We start from the raw sequence: 23,540 nt of genomic DNA on the forward strand, positions 1-23,540 counted from the left end.
AGCTCGGAACCTGGATTCGGTTCTGTGTCTCCCTCTCTCTCTGCCCCTCCCCTGCTCAGGCTCTGTCTTTCTCTCTCTCAAAAATGAATAAACATTAAAAAAAAATTTTTTTAAGTCTGTACAAAACTTCAGTCAGCTGTCACACACTTGAAGAAGGGGCTTTGTCCTTTCAAAATATTGTTACATGAAGGTATATTTAGATGTTTTACTTCAATAAAATAGTCACGTTGTTTTTTCATTTTTACTGTCTCCCTGCTTTTACTGAATATCTACTATAACTGATTACCTGACTAGTTGCCGGTCTGGGATCTTCCGAGGACACGTGTCCACGGCTCCCCCGCAGCCTCGTCTCCCATAGGGCCACCTGCTGCCCTCTCACGCTCTCCCCCTCTACCTCATCTGCATCCGTTGTTTAAAATTACAAGACAAGGGTACGTTTCATTTCCATAGGAAGTCAGGAAGGAGCCATGTACCCTAAAATGTTACCTGCTATTTCTGCACGAAGAGATTATAGATTTTTTTCCTTCTGTGTGTGAATAATAATGATGTGAACTAGTATTGATTTGGTAATAAGAAAGCAAAACTAAAAGATTCCTCCCCCCCCCCCCCCCCCAGGACAAGGAATGCCTTGCCTTTTGATGAGAATTTACTCTTTATGGAGAACTTTTAGATCCATCATATCAGGGGCACTTCATACCGACCTACTGGAGAAACCACTCACTCCCACGTACAGACAAGGAAACCAAGATGGAGAGGAGGGAGCTGTCTGGCCCCGGATGCCAGCGCTCGTAAGTCGACCCTGTTTAGACGCCTAGGTCCACGATGCCTGCTTCAACTGGTTTTTGCAGTCTTCTACATTACTAAAGGTTTCGTGAAAATAGACTGATCGCGGCGAAATATGCTTCTGGTGCCAGAATCGAGAGTTACATTCATATTGCCAAAACGTAGCAATCTATATAAAAATAGTTCTAAATGTTGGAAGCCCAAGTCCCAAAAGGAGACTGGAGGAGAAGGAAGGCCTACCCAGCACAGGTGGCAGCTCCACACAAGGTCAATGTCACATGGGAGATGGTAGTAACCTTTCTCGTCCAACGCCCACTGAAGGCTTCAAGATAAACTCCATTGGTGTGCACCAGACAACTGAGGCCCGTTGCTTAACCCCTTTGGGCTTTGGCTTTGTGTTCTATAAACTGGGAGCGCTAATACTGAAACACCTAAATCCTCTTATTAGGATTCAAATGGTAACATACGTAAAGCCCTTAAAACAGCCGCTGGTGGAGTCTGTCGTCATCATCATCTTCACTATCACCATCATCACCATCATCACCATTATCATCAATATCACCACCATTACCAGTACCACTGACACAAGTGCCACACTACAAGTGGTACCCTTACCGGTACTATTAGAAGGAATCGCGGTACTACTGTTCTCATAAAAACTGAAAGACTTCACTGGCGCCGCCTGGTTGATGGCCATTAGAGCCAGAATATGATCAGTCAGAACAGCATTCTTCTGTAAGGATTTGTCGGAGCTGTTGGGCGTCTTCTCTGCTTCACTCAGATCTCTTCATTCTCTTGCTGAGAATTTGGCCTCTCCCGGTGGACTGGGCAACCTCTCATCACCTCCAGGAACATACCGCCTCCACTTTGGCCCCCCTCAGCCCTCTGAGAATGGGAAAACGAGTTCTCTGTGGAGGGATGACCGAGAAGCGTTTCCTCGGTTCTTTTCCATCTTGGTAGTTCGTTTTGACTTCCCATGGCTCTAGAGGTTCCAGGAGGCTGCCCACGTATGCAGAGCCACAGAGAGACTGGCAGGGGTGGGGGGAGATGAGGTTCATTCATCACTGGCCTGAACAGCCGGAGCGTGGGCCCTGAGGCTCAGCAGCCCCATGACCTGGTGTCCGTCCCACCTGACCACGGTCCTTCCACCCAACCGGCCAAATCCACCGCATGATGACGTGACTACGGTCGGCAAAGTGTTTCCCATAGTATGTTATTTGTGCCACAACCTCGCAAGGAGTTATAACTGTTCTGTCTTACAGTTGAAGCGACCAAATAGTCTTTGAAAGCTGACGCTGAAGAAAACCTTAGAAGTTAACCAAACCCAATCCCTTCCTTTTTCAGATGAGGATGTTGGCCTGAAAGGTCAAGTGGCTTTGTGGCAGGGATGACAACGAGGGTGGCTTGACCAGATATGGCACTAAGCCTTTTATATCTATCATCTCGTTTTGTGTTCCCAACAATCCTACAAGGTAGGACACATCAGATGGCTAGGAGTCACAGGCAGGTTTACCTGATGCGAGTGCAGTGCTGGCTCCCTGCCCCCGCAGGGCTACCCAAGGGGTGTCCCTCTACTCCTGAAGCCAGGGCCATCCAGACAGGGTCCCTGCACCACGGGGAGAGAAATGGACAAAGGCTGCCTCCAGGTGGGCGGGGCCCAGACCTTGGTAAAGCAGGTGAGACACAAGGAAGCTTGGCTAAGGATGAGACTGGACCTGGATAGCAGCAGAGGTGGCAAAGCCATCACGCAACCTCCTACTCTGACCTCCCAGGATCCCTTTAGCAGCCACACAGCAGGAGCAGGGTTGAGCTGTGGTAAAGCCCAAGGAACAGGCCAGAGGTTTGTGCAGGATTTTCTTTTTTGGACATAAACCTCTCAGACTCTAGTAAACTATGAACAGGTAGGACAAAGGTCCAAAGGAGAAGTCCGCTGAATGAATATGAATTTTCACCAAGAGTAAATCACTCGTTCCCAACCCGGGATGACTGTGCCCCCCCTCCAAGGGACATTCAGCAATATCTTGGGACATTTTTATTGTCACATGAGTGGGACCAGGGGTGCTACTGGCAAAGAGTGGAGAGAGGCCAAAGGTGCTACTAAGCTTTCTACAATACAGAGGGCAGCCCCCCTCCACAAAGAATTATCTGGCTCCCACTATCCATAGCGTCAAAGCTGAGAAACCCCAGAGGTAAATGGGGCAGGCCTAGATGTAAACATGACGTCAATAACACCGAGCACCTCAGATTCAGAGAAATAGTGAAGTCGGGCAAAGGGTACTGGGTGGAGGTTGCAAGAGCTGACTTCAAGCCTTGACTTGGTACAACTGGTTTGGAGCTTGAGGAAAGTCGTTCACCATCTCTGGGTCTCTTTTTCTTCCTTAGAACGAGAGCAGCCATGTGATGAGGCCAGATCCTTCCTGGGGTTGGCCTGGTGGCACACAGGAAACACCAGCAGAACGTTGTTAAGTTGTAATCACTCAAGCATGTCAGAGGTTTGTGCACCATGGTTTGTTCTAGAAGAGGATTGGTACTTTCTGCCTCCACTTACAAAGGTAATCCATCGTCATTACAGAAATCTAAGAAAATCTACAATAACACAAAGGGAAAAGAAAGAGGTATATTATGATCCCACCCCTTTCAAAGGAGTTCTGTTCTAGAACTCTCCAGATACTGAACTCCACTACTTTGAAAATGAAAAGGAAGAGGAGAGGGTGGGGTCACTGCACTCCCCTTTGGTTGGTTTTTTTGTTTTTTTTTTTCTTTTTCACTTCCCTGTAGTGCAGCAAAGCTTTACAGACGTTGAGTCATAGGTAGAGTTCAAATCATTTTAACTCTGGCTATTTGACTTTGCAGCGGTGTCTTAACTTCTTTTTTTTAATTTCTCTGTTAAATTGTGGTAAAACACATGTCATGCAAAATTTACTCTTTACCATTTTGAAGTATGCAGTTTAGTTATGTTAAGTATATTCACCCTGCTGTACAACCAATCTCCAGAACATTTTCAGCTTGCAAAAATTAAAACTCTATCTCTGCTAAATGACACCTCCCTGTTTATACCTCCCCACCTGTGGCCCCTGGCAACAACCATCTACTTTCTGTTTTATGAACTGGGCTATTCTAGACTCCTCGGAGACATGGAATCATACAACATGCGTCCTTTCGTGACTGGTTTAGTTCGCTTAGCTTAAGGTCTCCGAGGTTCGTCCAATGCTGTAGAAAGTGTTAGAATTCCTTTCCTTTTGAATAATATTCTAGTGTATGTACGTGTCATGTCTCATTTACCAATTCATCTGTTGATGGTCACTTAGGGCACTTTTATCTTTTGGCTATTGTGAACAAGGCTGCAGTGAACATGGGCGTACAGGTATCTCTTAGGGGCACCTGCCTTGTATCTCAGTGTCTTAACAATTTCTCTACTGTGCATCTCAAAGCTTTGGAAAGTTCCTCTTTCCGAGTAGAGGGTTATGAATTTCTACTTTGGGAGCCTAAATCCAGCCCTGATGGGCCAGAGAGACGTATCTCCAAGGTGCCCTAGTTCCTTCCAGCACTTGACTGACTCCTAGGAGACTTGGGTCTGTAATTCCCCAACTCTACTTTCATAGGCCTGTGACCTCCCTACTCACTGGGACATTAACACAACAATAGTATCTTCCATGTGGAAGCATGTGACAGTTTACAAACCGTGTTTATCTGGACTGCCCCTCTCTGATTTTCACGGTCATACAAGGTGGGCACATGGGGATCAGTGCGTCTATTCCACACGAAGAAGGAGGAGCTCAGAAACACAGCCAGGTTGGAGAAGAGCCAAAACCTAATCATGTGATCTGTCTCCTGCTTCTGTGACCCTTACACTCCACCACGTCTAGAAATGATAGGGTGATGAGCTGGGGGTCATATTGGGGAACTCCCCAGTCAAATAGATAGAGGGGATCGGAATGTCTCAGTCTTTTTAGTCACTCATGGTAAAACATACAGGCACAGAGACAAATACTCGTGTGTGCATTTGCATGCATGAGAAGAGAAAGAAGCACGCATTTAAAAGGTGGGAAAAAAGATAAATAATGCCTGATCAATTACAGACCAGGACCATCAAGTAAATCCTGGAGTTAATTAAATTCGTAGGTGTCCCTACTTAAAAGGATCTCTTACAGATTTATAACCTAGACTTTGTCAACAAGCTTAAACTATTAGCAAAAGAGAAATAGTTTTCTGTTACAAATGATGCATTGGCCTGTTGGGAAAAAATTCGCCACCTGAATACAGCTTGCAGCATAGCCATGAAGAAGAGTTGGCTCTGGACAGAACGTAAATTATGGTAGCTCTGAAGATGGGACCTCTTAGAATCCCTCTGGAATTACAGGCTGCAAAAGGGATTTGGCCGCATCACTGCCGTGCCTGCTGCTGTTTGTTTCTGTTCTTCCGCTTCATTCACTGCAACTAGCCACTCACACGTAAATAAATAGCAACTTAATCAAAGCCTTTGTGCTAGTTTATTAAAATACTTGCATAATACTCCACTCTCTCTTCAGATCCTTCTCCCACAGCTTTTACGCTGAAGCAGTGACTTATCTGTGTTTTCACATAAGCCCAGAAGCATCACTTCCCTTCTTGAATTGCTCCTGTACAACGGCAAGACTAACACCCTTTCAAAACGGTGACATCTGCAGATTCCTTGATCTTCAGACAAAACGCTGTCCAAATTTCAGGAGTTTTCCCTGAGCATGACTCAGGGTTTTTCTATCTTATCTCAATCTCCAGTTGATTAGAGAACTTTTCCGGTCTTACAGCATGATTTGTGAGGGGTCCCTGTTGAGACGAAGTTGAATGTTCCAGATTAAGTATATTGTTCTGCATGAGAAATCACCAGGGCCTGCAGAATGGCTGTGAAATTAGCCTCGGATGTCTGACAGCAACGTCTGCCTCAAGGCCAGAGAAAGTCTAGACCGGTTGCCCCACGGGGCTATTTGGTAGTGTTTGGGGACATTTGGGGTTGTGGCAACTGGGGGAAAGAGGTGCCACTACACCTAGCCGGTCGAGGCCAGGGATGTTGCTAACCATCCTACAACACACGACGGGACAGCCCCTCAACAAAGACAAATCCGATCGACACATGTTTGCGGGGACTGCAAGAACCAAGTACCACAGCATGAGCACCTTGAACAACAAAAATGTGTTGTCTCGCAGTTCTGGAGTCTGCGTCAGTTCCTCTTAAGGGTGTGAGGGAAGCATCTGTTCCAGGCCTCTCTCCAGGGCTCGCAGATGTCCGTCTTCCTGTGTCTCTTCACGTTGTCTTCCCCGTGTGCATCTCTGTGTTTAAATTTCCCCTTTTTTGTAAGCCGGCAGTCATATCAGATTGGTTGGCCCTAATGACCTAATTTTAGCTTGATAACCTCTGTAAAGTCCCTATCTCTAAATAAGGTTGCCTTCTGAGGTACTAAGGGTTAGAAGAACTTCGACATATGACTTGGGGGGAGGGGACGCAAGTCAACCCATAACGCAGCCTAACATGTCAACAACACTGAGTTTGAGACACTCTTGTGTAAATGGTTACTTACCTTCCCTGCCTTCTTTTTCTCCTCTCTGTCCTTAATTTGGCTGAATCTTTGGAATAACATACCTAGAAAAAAGATAAGAATTCTCTCTCATTTATCATCAGGATATAATCACCAGGCATTTAGGGATGGATACGTAGAAACATCACAATGGTTAGGTAAAAACTCCACTTCCGTGCCCCATCTAGCACCAAATAGACCCCTTTATTTTGCCACCTATTTTCCTTTTTTCTCTGGGTTCTTCCCCTTCGACTGGCTTTTGTTTTGAGGCCACTGGTCAGATGCCCATGGAATGCAGCCATCCGTGTCCTATATAAAAAGAATGCTAGTAGAGGAAGCCTTCTGAAACAGTTTCAAGTTATGGGTAACTGAAATGCCTTTGCAGTACAGAGTAATGTTAAAATATGAGCCTCCAGTGAATCAGATGGGGGCTCGCATCCCACTGGGTCATTGTTGCTGTGTAACCTTTGGAAAGCTAATTAACCTCTCTAAATCTCCAACAGTTTCCTTCCTGGTAAAAGGGGGAGATAATAAGAATATCTGCACCACAGATAGAGCTGCAGTAGCGATTAAAGGAAATAATGCATCCAGTGAGATTAGCTTAATGCCCGGCACAGAGAATGTAGCCACTGAACATTAGCTGCAGAGGTCTGGTCCTTTCCTGCCAGTAAATGTCTCCTTCCATGGTACCCGGGCCACCACCAGTATTATTGGTATTATTATTTTTAATACATTGGTATTATTATTTTTAAAAGAAATGAAAATGTCTCTGTGAATTCATTCCTTCACGCCGTGATGCCGTGGCGCACTTTCTGTGCGCGGGGCACTGGGCATGCAAATGTGGGTAAGATCCATGCAATCTAGCAAAGGAGGGAAACAAGTAAATAATAACGGCTGTGCATGAAGTGCCATTATAGAACTATACATAACACTTTATGGGAACTTGAAGAAAGATTCATGGAAAAGGCCTTCGGGAAAATACAAAGGCCTTTGCAGAAAATATTTATAGAAACCTGAAGTCATCATGTTGATTCACCCAAATGCAACTCGGGATTTACACCAGCAGCTTTTTTAGAATCTATTATGACAAAATCATGCCCCTTTAACACTACAAGGGTTTTTCAAATATTAAATGAAAAATGTAAAAGAGAAGAGAGAACATTTTTAACATTAACGGTTTGTTTCCGTGAAGAGAGAAATGAGAAAACATCTCATTTGATGATGATGAATTATTTCCAATATTCATGGGTGAACTAAGCAATTAAAAATTTGTAGTGTGTTCATTTCAGCCATAAAAAAATGAAAGATTAATCTGGGAAATCCCACTCATGTTACAAAGACAGTAGGAGTGGAAAATATAGGGACGGCTATTTCTAACAAAGTTGCTTTTAGTAAGAAAATATTTAGAACAAAAGAAATTGCTGAATATAATATTTATGAAAGAGAGCATCTGTTTTATTCACAACTGTTGTTACTGCTTAGGACTGTAGCACAAAGTAGATTCAGAAGAAGCTATTAAGTTGGTTGCTTATCAGTCAAAAGATAATAAATAATAAGATGAGTGGGAAAAAGTCAGCTTTCAAGATGTCTACATTAAAAAAGAGTTTGGAATGTCATGTTGGAAATACCACGCACAGAGAATTTCCTTCTGACCTTTGGAGGCTCACTTCAGATCATTAAATAATTAGTTTAGACTGACGTATGTTGAGGGCCCACTGCTGCTGAGTCGGGGGAGGCACCCGTGAGAGAAAGGCTGCCCTGCTTTTATTTGTTTGTTTGTTTTTAAAGTTTATTTATTTAAAGAGAGAGAGAGTGCGCGTTCAGGCAGAGGGAGAGGGAGAGAGAAAGAATCCCAAGCAGGTTCCACACCATCAGTGCAGAGCTCTAGGAGGGACTCGATCTCACACACTGTGAGATCATGACCTGAGCTGAAATCAAGAGTCAGATGCTTAACTGACTGAGCCACCCGGGCGCCCATATTTGTTTATAGAAAGTATAGTTGCGGCGGCTCAGTGGGTTAAGCGTCTGATTTATGCTCAGGTCATGATCTCGCAGTCCGTGAGTTCAAGCCCCGCATCCGGCTCTGTGCTGACGGCTCAGAGCCTGGAGCCTGCTTTTCAGATCTGTGTCTCCCTCTCTCTCTGCCCCTCCCTTGCTCACGCTCTGTCTCTCTCTCTCTCTGTCTCTCAAAAATAAATAGACATTAAAAAAAAAAGTATAGTTGAAAAGGGTTGCCCTGCTTTAGTGAGGAGGAGGTGGACAGGGACATGGAATCCAGCTGCGAGGAGTTAGGAATTGACTCCTGGAGAACTAACACATTATTAAAATAAAAAGTCTTTCCCCCATCTATCCATTCATTCAATAATCACTCTTTAAGCACTTACAATATGCTAGGCACAAGGTTTGGGACCAGAAAGGAAATGTTGGATGAGATATTGCCATAGCCCAAGAGCTTCAAGGTCTGGTTGAAGGACACAGACATGTAAATAACAAGAGTAATCAAGTGTTAGAGATGTGATAGAAGCATGTGATGGTCCGGGTACCATGGAGGGAGACATTTACTGGTAGGAGAGGACCAGACCTTGGAAGTGGAAAAGCCCCCAGTCAACTCAGGCACCCGGAGAAAGACCCAGGAAGTGAGAAGAGAGAATTCAGAGCAGTTCTGCCTCCCCTACTGGTCCCCCCCCCGCCCCACCCACTGCCTAGAAACCCCACTCACCAAGGGAAACAGGGTGGGTTACTCAAATTACTGGAAGCTTAGTCTGCCAAAAAATAATTTGTAAAATCATCAGTTCATCAAATGTACCTTTCTACAAAACAAAAACAAAAACAAAACTTGCTTCTCTTAATTATTTATAAACCGTCATAGTAAATTAGTTTGTCTCCAATGGAACAGTTTTAGTAGTTTAGGAGGATTTCTGTAGTTTTTATTGACAAGGTTTCATTCTGTCATCATAGAGACATTTAAAGAAGTCTTCAAGTGTTTTTGAACTGTATTTCAAATTCAGAAATCATCCCATAACCGAAATATCAGTGCTTGCTTCCTGCAAGAATTTTTCAGTTTGTACCGATTTCTTTCATGCCATTTTGGTTTTGCAAACATTTCAGCAGTTTTGTGATGATTCTGCCAATTTCTCAAGTATGTTGTCAACCCAACTTCTCCAACAATTTAATAATTCAAGTCTACTCTGTGATGTGATTGTTCCTGTAGCTTGCAGTTTATTTCTCACCTTACCAATCTCTCCAGCATTTTAGGATTTTATATTTTGTGTTTACAGTCAGTGAATATCAAAGTTGAGGCACTGGTCATAGAAATCATTATGATACAATCTTCTGGGCTGCCTCACTTCCTTTCTGCTGCCTTGGTTTGTTTTGTCTCAATTGATTCTTCTTAGAAATTTAAAATGCCGTCATTTTTTTGTAGGGTAGTTTGGACTACCGCTCATTTTTTTGCTCTCAAATTTAAATTTTAAGTTTAAATTTAAATACAACTGTATCTGCAGTTTCTTCCCGAAAATCCCCAGCTAAAACTTTATCCCTTTATCTTAAGCCCTTACAGTTTTAATCTAATTTGACTTAATGTAACATAATTACGTTTTAATTGCTGGAAGTTCAAAATTAACATTCACGTGCTATTTGAGGAATTGACAAAGAATACTAAGCATTGAAGAATAGAAAAATGACATTCAAATCATTAAAAAAGACAATCTTTTGGGGCATGTGGGTGGCTCAGTGGGTTGGGCATTCAACTCCTGATCTTGGCTCAGGTCATGATTTCACAGTTCATGAGATCGAGCCCCTGTGTTGGGCTCTGTACTGACAGCACAGAGCCTGCTTGGGTCTCTTTCTCGGTCTCTGCCCCTCTTCGGCTTATGCTCATGTTCTCTCTCTCTCTCTCTCAAAATAAATAAATAAACTTAAAAAAAATAAAAAAGACAATCTTTTGAATATCAATAAAATTTAAAAGTTAGTTAAATTGGTCATTGGGAAATTGAAACGCAGTGAATTGTTCTTAAGCCAATTTAGCGTAAAATGTCTTGGGGACTCCATTCTGTTCTTAATCCATAGTCAGCTTTTTCTCTCACTCTTCTACTAATGATTAAAGAGGGGGTGGGTAGGCAGAATAACAGAAGATAATCCCAAATATGTCCACATCCTAATCCCTAGAAGCTGTGAATCTTGCCTTCCTTGGCAAATGGGGCTTCACAGATGTGATTAAATTCCGAACCCTGAGATAGGGAGATTCTCCTGGATTATCTGAATGGGCCCGATGTCATCACAATATCCTTATAAGGGGGAGGCAGGAGGGGGGAGTCAAAGGAAAAGTCAATGAGATGAGGAAGCAGAGATTGGAGCCATGCACTTTGAAGATGAAGGAAGGAGCCACAGGCCAAGGAATCCAGGGGGCCACCACAAACTGGACGGGCAAGGAAACAGATTCTCCCCTCGGCGCCTCCAGATTCTCCCCTCATGCCTTGACTTTGGCCCAGTGAAACCAGCTTAGGACTTCTGACCTCCAGAACTATAAGAGGACAAATTTATGTTGTTGTAAGTCACGGAATTTGCTGTAATTTGTTACAGCAGCAATGGGAAAGTAACACAGGGTGCTGTTGACTCCCCCTCTCATTAGTTCTTCATCCTGTTCCCACACGGGGTTTTACAGCCAGGCATTTGGCCCACCAGGGCCATCTCTAGGGAGAAGACCAGCAGCGCCCTGGCTGGACCTTTGTGAGACCATTTTCCCCCAACCGCTTTCCTGGCCCCTGTATATCTGCCCGGAACCAAGGTGCAGAGCCATTGATGTTGTTTTCGTGTTGTCCTAAGAAGTCACCGAAACACATTATGAAATTATCTCCATTAATCTGACCCAAAGGACACACTGTGCCCTAGGCTTCCCATTCTATTTTCCATCTCCAGCCATGCCTAGCTACATTTTCCCGTAAATCTGACCAGCCAGTATGTGGCCCAGCTATAAGAGCTAAATGATTCAGATACAATATGGGCAGCATTACAAAAAGCTCCCGATTTGCACACACACCCCTATAAAGCTTAGCTCTACAGATTTCCCCATTTTTCCTGAAATAGCTCTTTATCTTCCCAGCAGCCCCATTAGGCAGGTGGACAGCGTGTAGCCCCAGCAGATCCACGAGGTTAAATGACACCCCCGAGGCCTGATAGTTAGGGACAGACCAGGGGCTCAGACTCAAGTCTCATGACTAGCTCTGGCTTAGTTAGCATCTGTGACTTCTGGAGGAGGCACCAACGTGCAGGTGGCAATAGGTAAAATTCAGTGGCGCTGCTACCAGAAGAAATACAACCCCACCTGCTGGTTCCAGCTTGAAATGCCTCCGTTAGAACTTGATCCCTTCTCAAAGTGCAAATGGCACGGAGGGGAGCTTTGCAGGGCCCCCGGGCTCACTCCAGTCCCAGAGCCCGCAGATTATTTTAGGACTCAGGTAAATTGCTGCACCTGATCCCCCAGGCTTCGGGGAAAGTCCAGGATTTCCAGTAATAGCCACCATTCGCTCTGCCAGGCTACAGCAGGCTCTTGTTCTGGGAATTCTGGGACCTGGCCACTGCAGTGAACATGAATTGTGTGGGGATCCCTTAAAGTTTGAGGATGTGAGAGGAAAGGTTGTATCTTGAGAGGCTGGAGAATAGCAAAACCCGAGATTCCCCGGCCTCTTCACCTTTCAGAGAAGCTGTGATTTCTAAATTGCAAGAACCCAGAGTTCTGTTTTCTCACAGAGCTAAGAGGGAGTTCCTAAGACTGACTGAGGGAACTGAGAGTCCCTAAGACTGACAAAGCTAGCATTTTCTGTCTGCTGAGTGGGCCGACGACACTGAGACCAAGGGGTTGTCGGCTTCAGAATGTGTGCAGAGGTGATGTGTATGGCCCTCTGGAGGATCCCTTGAAGACAGGGGCTGCTCTAAAAGACGGCAGAGGGGGAAGAGAAGGAAAACCCCACCAGAGAAAGAGTCTATAAAACAAACGATATTAGAGAAAAATCCCAGCATTTTGAAAGAAGGATCCTATAAAGCTCTTGTACTCTTTGTTTAAATTGTGGTAAACTACATATAATAAAATTTACCACCTTAACCATTTAAAAAAAAATTTCTTTAATGTTTATTTATTTTTGAGAGAGAGGCAGAGTGTGAGCAGGGAGGGACAGAGAGAGAGAGGGAGACACAGAATCCGAAGCGGGCTCCGGGCTCTGAGCCTCAGCACAGAACCCGACGTGGGGCTCGAACTCACGAACTGTGCGATCATGACCTGAGAGGAAGGCGGACGCTTAACCGGCTGAGCCTCCCAGGCGCCCCCACCATTTTCAAGCGTACAGCTCAGTGGCATTAAGTATATTCACCTTGGTGTACAATTGTTGTGACTATCCATCTCCGGAACTTTTTAATCATCCCAGGCTGAACTTCTGTTCCCGTTGAACAATAACTCCCCATTCCTCCCACCTTCCGGCCCCTGCCAACCACCATTCCTCTTTCTGTCTCTACGAGTTTGACTGTGGTAGGAAGCTCACGTTAGTGGAATCATACAGTATTTGTCCTTTGGTGTGTGGCTCATTTAGCTTAACATGATATCTTCAAGGTTCGACCCCGTTGTAGCACGTGTCAGAATTTCCTTCCTTTTTAGGGCTGAGGTACATACCACATTTTGCTCATCCATTCATCCATCAATGTGCATTAAGGTTGTTTCCACCTTTTGGCGATTGCGAATAACACTGCTATTTCAAAATTTGGAAAAGTGAAGAAATCTTACTTACGCAGTGACTGTGGAAACTCATGCCGGAAAAATCCCATCGTACAATGCATGTGAAAATACACACCTCTGTGTGTCACGAGTGCCGGAAAGTTTGTACACGAACTCAGTCCTTACTCAACATCAAAAAACAAAAGCTGGGGAGACGCCCTTTAAATGTAATCACTGTGGAAAACCCTTTAGGCAGAACCTGTACCTTATTGGAAATCAGAGAAATCTCAGGACAGAGAATCCATTTAAAAGCATGAATGCGGGAAATGGTCACTTACAAGCCACACCCTCAACACGAGGGACTGGATGGCAGAGCAATAGCTTATTTCTTGAAGAGGATGGCAACGCCGGTAACCATAGGGCAGATCATCACACACACGCAGTAAATGTGAGGAAGCCTTTGATCACGCAGACGGATCTACGTGTGACCCAGGCAACAAAACCACTCCCTAGCACACATTGCAATAGATACCACAAAATCCACAACAAAGAGAAACCTTTAGAAATGCAGCAGTTATGGGAAATCCCTTATTTGGAGATTCAAATTTTATTACCTACCAGAGTATATGGAAGCGATGGTCTGTGTGAGAAAGCAAGGGTTCTTCCATGTGGCTTACATAGTAGTGGATCTTATAATGGAGAAAATGTGCAGGAAAGAAAGAGAAAGAGGGAGAGAGGGAGGGAGGGAGGGAGAAAGAAAGAAGAAAGAAAGAAAGAAAGAAAGAAAGAAAGAAAGAAAGAAAGAAGGAAGGAAGGAGAGGAAAAGAAAAGGAAAAAAGGAAAAAGAAAGGGAGAAAATGGACCTTTGAACAGGACATAGCGCAAAGCTATTCTCTGCTCTGTAGTGCAAAGGTGCTGCGGGCAGATTCACAGGGGCCAGCATCAGAGATCATGGACACTGGAGCCCCAAAGGAGAGAGAAGGATGGGCAAAGGGGACGCGGGGGCCCCCTCCTCCCACATTTGAGGGTCTGACAGAGAGGTAGCTGCGGATCAGTTAAGATCAGACCAGAGCTGAGCCGGTGACGGGTCCCTCTGCTGGGGTCTTTGCTGATGTGCGGCTCCTCCTTTGGGCTGTCCTTACACACCCACACCCCGGCGGACGGTGCTCCCCAGCAACAGTGAAGGAGGTCAGCCGCTGTTCTAGGCAGACTGAGGACTGAAACCACAGAAGGCTGAAGGGCTGTGGGTTTCCCCAGGTCTAAGAGGACCCCTGTACAATGCCTGTCACCTTGACTGAAAGAAGGATGCCTATTCCAGCAAAAGTATACCATTTTTCTTTCCTCCTCACTCTCATCTATGTGCAGGGAGGTCCTGGGTACATCGTGGTGATCCAGGACGTGAATCTGGCCTTCCGTTCCTCCTCCCTCCCTGCCTGCCATGATTGCCCTTCTATTTCCCATCCAGCCTCTCCCACCTTCTGAGGGTGTGGTCCTCTAATAAAGCTAGTCTGATGAACAAGTCAGGGCTCCCTGGCAACCATACATCCGTGTCCTCAACAAATGGCTAAAACTGCCAGCTCCCGGCTGGGTTAGAAGGCAAGGAGGGTCCAGAGGCATGAGTCAGAACTCCTGGCCCCACCACATGGAAGAGGCCTGACTTAGACAAGTTCTTTCTGAACCTCAGTTGCCTGATCTGTGAAATGGGCATCGGTTAAACCGTGCCCCCTTTCTAGGGTGGTTCTGAGAACCAGGGAAGACAGGGGACACCATTCTTTAGCTCAGTGAGGGCCACATAAGGAAGGCCCTTCATAAGCAGCAATGAACCAGACAGGTGTGTACAAATGCAAAGCTTCACAATATATTCACAACAGGAGGATTCACAACACTGATCAAGTGTAAGGCATCTACCAATATTGTTCTCAAGTAGAAATTTTAGTCATAGAGCAAGTGGGAGACATATTTTAGGGTATGTGACTCCTAGAGCTCATTAGACCTCTCATTCTGTGGAGCATCACTTGGTCCCCATCTGTGAGTAAACTTATCTTATATCCACCTATCCTATGTCTTTGGGTCCCCACAGAGTCTCAAAGGTTAAAAACATGTATGCATTGGGGCGCCTGGGTGACTTAGTCGGTTGAGCGTCCGACTTCAGCTCAGGTCATGATCTCGTGGTTCGTGGGTTTGAGCCCCGCGTCGGGGTCCGTGCTGACAGCTCAGCCTGGAGCCCGCTTCAGATTCTGTGTCTCTCTCTCTCTCTCTGCCCCTTCTCTGCTCATGCTCTCTGTCTCTCGATAATAAATTAGTGTTAAAAAAAATGTTAAAAAAGAAAACAAAACATGCATGTGTATTCTCTGAAAGGAAGGTACTGTCCATGACTTCATTTTTACGAATCAACTTGCTTGGGCCCTCATCAACTTGTCAATCTCTGATTTTGCTAGCACAATATAGAATTTCTTTTTTTAATATGATCTTATTTCTCAGTCTGTCCTGAGGAAATGTGAAAATACTAGTTATACAAGAGAAAGAGAAATAACCATCAGGGCAGAGATGACAAAGAGCCCAGGGACTCAAGTCAGGGCTTCGTGTGGAGACTCAAAGAGGAGGGAGGCAGGTGGTAGTTAGAGAAGCAGCAGACTGGCAGCTGGCCAAGGTGCGGACTCCCAGGGAGTCTGTCAATCCCCCCATTGTGCCATTTCCTCAGCATTTCTGTGTCTTCTTAAGGCAAGGATGCATATTTCATCTCATCTTTTATTTTCTTTATGGTTTAATTATGAGAAGAGAAGAGAAATCTAGGCATGAAGAAGGGTTCTGTTTTCCCCCCAAGTGCTACATCTGTTAGAGGTTGCATGTAAGTGAATTAATCCCCAAAAATATCTGAGGGGGAAGGCACATATTGTTCTTGGGTTTAGTCACCAGAGATTGCCAGGGCCTCATTCCAGCGTCCTATCCCTGGTTGAAAAATAAGTACTTAACCAGCAATGGATGCCAACACTTAAACAATGAAGAGGAAGTCTAATTTGAAAGGATTCTTTTTCTATTCCCAAATACCACTGCTTACACAATGTAGGAGTCTACTTATGATTCCTTAAGTTATACACACACACACACACGCACACATGTACACATTGACCCAGGAAATATTTACCTTACTACAGTTGAACTGGTAAGTATTGGAATAAATATATAAATAAGCAATTTAGTCCTTTTGGCAAGGAGAAAATTTATCCAATAAATATATTTTGTTAAACTATTTGGTTTACACCATAGTAGAACTGTCTTGGAACACAGGGAGGAACAACTTTTAAGAAATTTCTGGGAACAACTCGTGCATATGAATCACCATAATAAAAACATGGTTAATATAATATAAAAATATTAGTATGGACGCCAGTATGAGTTGGTATGTGTACTAAGGCTTTCTTCCTCCTTCTAGTCAAAAAAAGTTTTCCAATAGCCAGACCTACCACCCTCTTCCCTCCCCTCCCACCCTCCCCCTTTCTCAAGAAAATTTCCTCTTCCTCATTTGTTTGGACTTGTGTGATACCAAACATAGGAAGGGGTGGGGGAGGAGAGGAACTGAAGGGGCAGGAGGTCAAGGGGAGGTTTTGGGCCTGGGGATTGAGTGGATGCACTTTGCAAGGCAAGCACAGTATATGGAGAAGGCTGATGGGAAAGAACAGAAACAGGATTTCATCCTGAGGCACCATGTTGCTGTTCACTCCATTCTTCTGTCTCTCCCCAGGTGATATCAACACTGCCCCCTGACCGCCCATAGAGTTAAAAATCATCCTCATTCTGATGATCCCTAAATTTGCAACTCAAACTTTGACTGCTCCTCCCGCTCCCACCCAGCTCCAGACCCACTTAGATTTTAAGAAGTATCTCAAAACCTGTCTTAGCCAAAACAAGACAGCTGATTAACATTCCCCCCAGATTTGTGTCTCCCGCAGTCTTCCCCAGCTCAGTAATTAGCAGCAACCCGGTTTTCAAGTGGGACCTAAAGGATCATCCTTGATGTCTCCCCTTTCCTGTCCACACTTGTAATCACTCCTTCAGGGAGTCCTCTCAGGTGTCCCTTCAAATATAATCAAAATGGCACTGGAGGAGTCGGTGGCATCGGAGGAGTAGAATGGGGATAGCGTTGATGCAAATCTGGGTTCTCCTTTCATTGTTTGTTTCTGCCCGAGGCCACCGTCTGCCTGATCCCAGGTCTACCAGCCTTTAGACCAGACTGTCTGCCCTTTCTTCTCCTCTACCTCCCTCGCTATCAGGTCCAGAACTTTGTCTTTACAAATAAATTGTTGAGCAAGAGTCCAGGTACAAAAGAATGCATACTGTATGCCTGTATTCCTGTAGCAATTCTCAAGCAGGCAAACTACCATCATGGTAGTTATCCATGATGGGGGGCGGGGGGGACAGAGGGGGATGGTGACTGGAAGGAATTTCCAGGGGGCTTTCAGTGAGCTGGTCTTTTTGTTTCTTGGTCCAGACACTGTAACACGAATGTGTTCACTTCAGGAAAATTCTTTGCATTTGTGTTCCTCTCTGAACGAGCAGAGATATACTTCAATAAAAAGTTTACTTCAACAAAAATGTTATCGAGACATTTGGAGAAGATTAAACAATTACTTCTGAACCAAAGATGTTCGTCAAACGTCAAAGCGTCTGCCTACTGAAGATATATGACTTCATCCTTGGTGCCCAAAGAGATTCCAAAAATGCATCCTCGTTCGCCAGCAAATGAACCTTTCCTCCCATAATACAAAATCATTCATGTTCTTAATTTGACTAAAAGAAAAAAAAATAGGAATCAATCACTGCTAAACTTCAGAGACTTATTAGAACATCTGAAATGTGAGCAATGTAACAAAAACTTGGGTAGGGACCGTCTGGGGTAGGTAACGTGACGCATGTAACAGAAGCCAGTGCTCTGCTGAGCCTGTCAAAATTATCCTGAGACTCCCACTGAATCAGACTGTCCTCTTTCTTTAAAGACCCTAGCAGAGCAACTGTGTCTTACCATATGTCTACCTTCCTTTTTTTTTTTTTTTTCCTGATTGTCTAAAATGGGAAGGATGGAACCCAGAGGAACTCTGGCCAGATGTTCACTGCCCTCCTTGCAGACAGCTCCTGCTGACATCCCTAGGCTCGTCTGCCAAAGGTGGGAACCTGTCTGGGTTGCCAGTGACAACAATGGAACCCCTGCTGGTGCCATTTGAAAAGGCCAGGACAACACCCCCCATAAATAGCCCCCCACCAGCCTGCCTCAGGTACTGAGATCCCACCATCAGTACTTCCTGGCCTCTGCAGCCCCTCTCCACTCCACCCTCTGCCAGCACTCACTAGATCTTTCACTCCGGGCTCAGAAGGGCCCGGCTATCAGTTCTCAGGACATATTGTGACCTGAGGCAGTGCCAAGTTACCCAACTTGTAACCTAAGCTATTCTCAAAGCATCTGCAAGGCAGAGGAGAAAAAAATGGGGAGTTTTATGTTTGATTCATTCACTCAGCAAGTACTTAAGGAGTACTACTTCACCAGGCACTGTTCTCGGCTCTAGAAGCACAGCAGTGAGTTTATACCATTAAATTTTAGTGACAGACAACAAACAAAACAGATAAACACATTATATAGTATATTAGAAAGTGATGAAGTGAGGGGCGACTGGGTGGCTCAGTCGGTGAAGCATCCGACTTTGGCTCAGGTCATGATCTCGCGGTCCGTGGGCTCGAGCCCCGCGTCGGGCTCTGTGCTGACAGCTCGGAGCCTGGAGCCTGTTTCGGATTCTGTGTCTCCCTCTCTCTCCGTCCCTCCCCCGCTCACACTCTGTGTCTCTCTCTGTTTCAAAAATAAACATTAAAACAATTTTTTTTTTAAAAAGAAAGTGATGAAATGTAATGAAGAGGATGAAGAAAACAGAGTAGGAAGAAGCCAGAAACTGGAGAATGGTCACAAACAATGCTGATTTTTTTCTTAAAAAGTACTGATGTGGTCATCATAAGGAAAATCAGAATTTCGTCAGACCTCCACACACTTATGATCAGGTTCAGTATTGTTGTATTTTGAATTCCATGTAGGGGTGGAAAAAGTGAGCATTTGGAGTCCCTAACCTGTCCCTGACCTGAAGCAGGGGTATTAAATGTGCTCACTAGCCTCAGTCTGAGCTCAGTGTGGTCACCGCTGTCCACCTAGGCCCTTGCGTCCCAGTTCTGATCATTGGCGTTCACCTGATGGTGGACAGACCACAGCCCTCCACTACGGCCCTGTGACTCGTGTGGATCTTCAAACGCCCTGACTCTGAACACCTGTTCTGCTGGTCTTTCTGAGTCCCATCCTCCCCCAATGCTCCAATGCTTATGGCCTGTTTTCTCCCTCTTCTTCAGCTAGTCTGGTTTTGGAAACCTGGGGGCAGGGTTGTGCCCTTGTCCTTGACAGTAGCCATCCCCAAAGTCTAAAAACTCCTCTGGAGTCCAGTCCAGAATGAGGCACCTTGAGGTTTCACAGCCCAGTCCCTCAGCCTGCCTGACTATCCTTTCACGGACATCCACTGATCGCTGCCCATGTTAGGACAAACCGTCTGTTCCGCGGTCCTTCAGGTATGGGAGCAGAGTTTGTCACACCCTGAGAGACTAACTGCTCCTTGAAGCACTCCTTAGCTGGCCTAGACTCTGGCTTCCTGCCACCTTCACACCTGTGAGAAAATCTAATTTAAGACCCAGACCTCCTCTCCAACAGCTGGCCCTTTCAAGTGCACATGTACACTATCATTCATTTCCTTGAGTCACCCCCTCCCCAGCCAGTGTTTTTTTCACAGCTTTATTTAAGAATAATTGACATTTACTGATTTTTTTAAAAAGTAAATTAAGAGTTGTGCACCCATCACTACATTCCAGCATTAGAATATTCCCAGCACCCTCAAAAAGATCCCTCATTTGCAATCTATCCCCACCCCCATCCCCAGGCAACCACTAACCTACTTTCTGTCTCTATAGATTTGCCTTTTCTGGACGTTTTATGTAGATAGAATCATATCATATGTGGTCATTTGCACCTCGCCTCTGTCCCTTAGCGGACTGTTTCTGAGGTTTATCCATGTCGTGGATGTTTCAGGGGTTCAGTCCTTTTTATGGCACAGATACGCCGTGTTTTACTTCTCTGCTCACCTGTCGATGGACATTTGCACTGTCTCAAGATCTGAATAATACAGCTCCATGAACATTCACGACCAGTCTTTGCATGCACACGTTTTCGTTTCTCTTCAGATTTTTTTTGTGTGTGAATATCCTCTTCCAAATATAAATAGAAGTAGTCCATGATGGGTTGGCTTAAATTCCTGCAGCTTAAGAACTGGGGGGGACGTCAGGGAGGAGAAAAGGGTAGATGGGAAAGGAGAGAGAGCAGTGGATTTGTCTCCCTAGGAGGAAAAGAGGGAAGGCAGAGGCAATCACGCTCCCACTCGTATGTTTTGCTCAGTAGTTTGGACGGAAGTAAAATAAAGTGGCCTCTGGGGGGTTGTAGCTCCAGGCAATCATAACATTTCGTGAAAAAGCCAATCCATCGCTGAGATGTCTTCAAATACATGAACCGTCCGCATGTGTTGATTGCAGGCCTGGGTGTCATCCTTGACTTCTCTTTCAAGAGAAGTCCTTGAAAGACTTCTCGTTCTTTCTCCAACAGGTTCAATCTCTCTCAAATGTCCTCCATTCCATGCCTTCACTCTAGTTCAGGCCCTTATCCTTTCTTGTTTTGTTTGTTCTTATCTCCTTGTTTGCTCACTGAATCCTGTCCATACCATTCTCTGCACACTTCTGGAATAGTCTGTCACTCTCCTAACCAAACTGATCGAGATCTCAACACCCCGGCTTGTGTCTCAGCTTCACCTCTCACCAGCAGCCCCCCCCCCTTTCCTTCCCGTAAACCCACACTTTACACTCAGCCTTTCTCAAATACTTTGTCTCCCAAATATCCTGCTTCTCCTTGCAGGCTTTTGAAACTGCCTCTGCCTGACGCTTTTTCCTCCTTGACCTGCCCGGCTACTGCCCTTCCTCAAGTCTCATCCAAGGCACCACTTGTCTCTGGAGGCCCCCTATGGCCCGCACAGAATCGGGGCAGGCACCCAGAAGTCATCTTGCCTCGTTGTAACATCTGTCACCTGGTGCACCAGCCCGTTTATATGTCCTTCCTCCCCTCTAGATCAGAAGTCTCCTGAAGACCAAGGCAATGACCTCTTCACCACGCAGCCATCTTGGGCTCCGGTATGGTACATATTTATTGAAAAATGTCACCAAATGTCAAAAAAAAAAAAAAAAAACAGAGAGAGAGAGAGGTGTCCAGAAGAAAGCACTGGAAGGAAAGCATGGAACCATCCATTCTTTTGTGTCTTTATTAATCCAAAAATGTTATTCGCACACATAGGAAGAATGGCAACGACTTCAAGATGGCAGCTATTGGATCAGCTGTGAGAGTATCTCACATGATGCTGTTCATTGAGCAGCATGTGAGTATCTAGGGCTGGTTCCACCGCTCAAGAGCCGGGGCACTTGGTGCAATTTACTCTGCCTCTCTCCATCTGTCCAAAGAGCTGCTTATCTCACAGGACTATTGGGTGAACCTGGTAGGTGAATGCGGATTGTGGCGTTTTCAAATTACAGGGTAATTTATAAATATAAGCGATTACTACGTACTTCTATTCCTCTGCTTTTTCAAAATAAACCTTTGCTGTCTTAGAAATTGCACTTACAATAATTTTATTACTGAGATGAAATTATAAAACAATTCCTTGCATTAGCCTCGTATTTCGACTCTTCCAAGTACTTTCACGTCCATTATCTCATTTGATCTTCGTAAATGAGATGGGGAAAGTAGCAATTAGCATCTTCATTTTATAATTAGTGAAACTGAGACCCAGAGATGAGGCGACTTACCCGACAGAAGCTATTGTAAGCTTCTGAGAAGGGACCCGGTCTTCCGCTTCCTCATTAGGTTCTGCAGCTGCCATATCAGACTTCTGAGGGTTTCAACTCTGAAATGTTTCGTCTCCCGCAACCCCAAACAACACACACGCCCACACGTACACATGTGCACACACACTCCAACCCCTAGGCAATTGCTGTCAGCTTCACACAAAATTTCATCCAAGAAAATCCAGGGAGGTTGAGACAGAAACACATCTCAGACTCCCCGGCAGTTGGGCAAAGCACAACACTTGTTTCTATATAAAACGAAACCTCTCATTTCAGGAGCCAATGGGGGGGGGGGGGGGGAATCAACTGAACTTCTGCATAGAGATAATAAAAATATCTCCTGTTATTCCCTCAAGACAGTGTAGATGTGCTACCTGTTAATTTACTGTCGATTTCTTCATTTTTATGTAATCTCCTCTAGTCAAGGTAGATTTAATTCCATTTTCATCTTATGTACTTCCTTTCAAAGCTCAGTGATTTCTTTTCTATTTTTATTCATTCCTTTTGCTTCCTATCAATTTTTATATCGAGTTCCATTTGGCAAGGGGTAGTAATAAAAATATTCCTCATGCTCTAATGTTTAAATTTGCCATCGCACTTTAAGGGGGTTCTCTTTAAGAGAGAACGTCAGCCCTTCACAGGGCGCACCTCTCGGGCTTGCAGGGGGCAGGAGCGCCGGGTCCCGAACGGTTCTGCACTGTGGTCCGAAATTCTCTTCTTCTGGCATTTTCTTTTCTTTCTTTTTTTTATTTATTTTTGAGACAGGGAGAGACAGAGCATGAACGGGGGAGGGGCAGAGAGAGAGGGAGACACAGAATCTGAAGCAGGCTCCAGGCTCTGAGCTGTCAGCCCAGAGCCCGATGGGGGGCTCGAACTCACGGACGGTGAGATCGTGACCTGAGCCGAAGTTGGCCGCTTAACCGACTGAGCCACCCAGGCACCCCTGGCATTTTCTATTTACTGAGCACCTACCGTGTGCGGGGCACTCTGCGTGCGGGGTAATCCGAGTCAGATGGGAGGTGAAAGAAGACAGCAACAGACTAAAAGCTGTTTGTGATGGCAGCACAGGTGTCATGAGGAAGGCGCCCCCCTGCCGTGCGGAGGAGGTGGCAGACGGCGACAGACACCAGCCGTTGCAAACCGTGTGCTTTTCTGCCCACCTAGATGCAAATGCGGGGTGTGGCACACTGGGACCGTTCTGCAGCGGCTGGCCTGGGACATAGCAAATACTCTACAGACAAGCGTCTCTGGTGTGCTTGTCCAGGAGCCTGGCCCTGCAGTGGGTCCTGGAGATGTTAAGGGGAGGGGGGTGCTAATACCATTGGAGACCACAGACACGGGTTACAGACTTTCCATCTTCCCAACCTGTCAGTCCACCTCTCGTTCCCCGGGGGTCTGAAGAGAGCAGGGTGGCTCAGAGTAAGGCTCTGGAGCCAGGATGGTCTGGTTCAAATCCCAGCTCTGGGCCATTGGGTGAGTTACTTGACCCCTGTAATTGAGTTCCCTCAGCTGCACGGTAAAGGGGGATCCTTATGAGGACC

General features: G+C 45.4%; 1 long non-coding RNA gene across 1 annotated transcript in view; it reads right to left on the bottom strand.

Annotated features, from left to right (window-relative positions):
• Positions 1-23,294, bottom strand: part of LOC132694479 (uncharacterized) — a 54,961-nt gene extending 31,667 nt beyond the window's left edge. Inside the window, exons 1-2 of the long non-coding RNA XR_013556776.2 lie at positions 22,972-23,294; positions 6,339-6,400 (exon numbers count right to left, since the gene is read on the bottom strand). This is a non-coding gene — a long non-coding RNA (uncharacterized LOC132694479). The remainder of the gene's footprint in view (positions 1-6,338; positions 6,401-22,971) is intronic.
• Positions 23,295-23,540: the final 246 nt, after the last annotated feature.

The sequence above is a fragment of the Panthera onca genome, chromosome B4 (genome assembly GCF_046562875.1).
Source record: "Panthera onca isolate mPanOnc1 chromosome B4, mPanOnc1 haplotype 2, whole genome shotgun sequence".
Lineage (NCBI taxonomy): Eukaryota > Metazoa > Chordata > Mammalia > Carnivora > Felidae > Panthera > Panthera onca.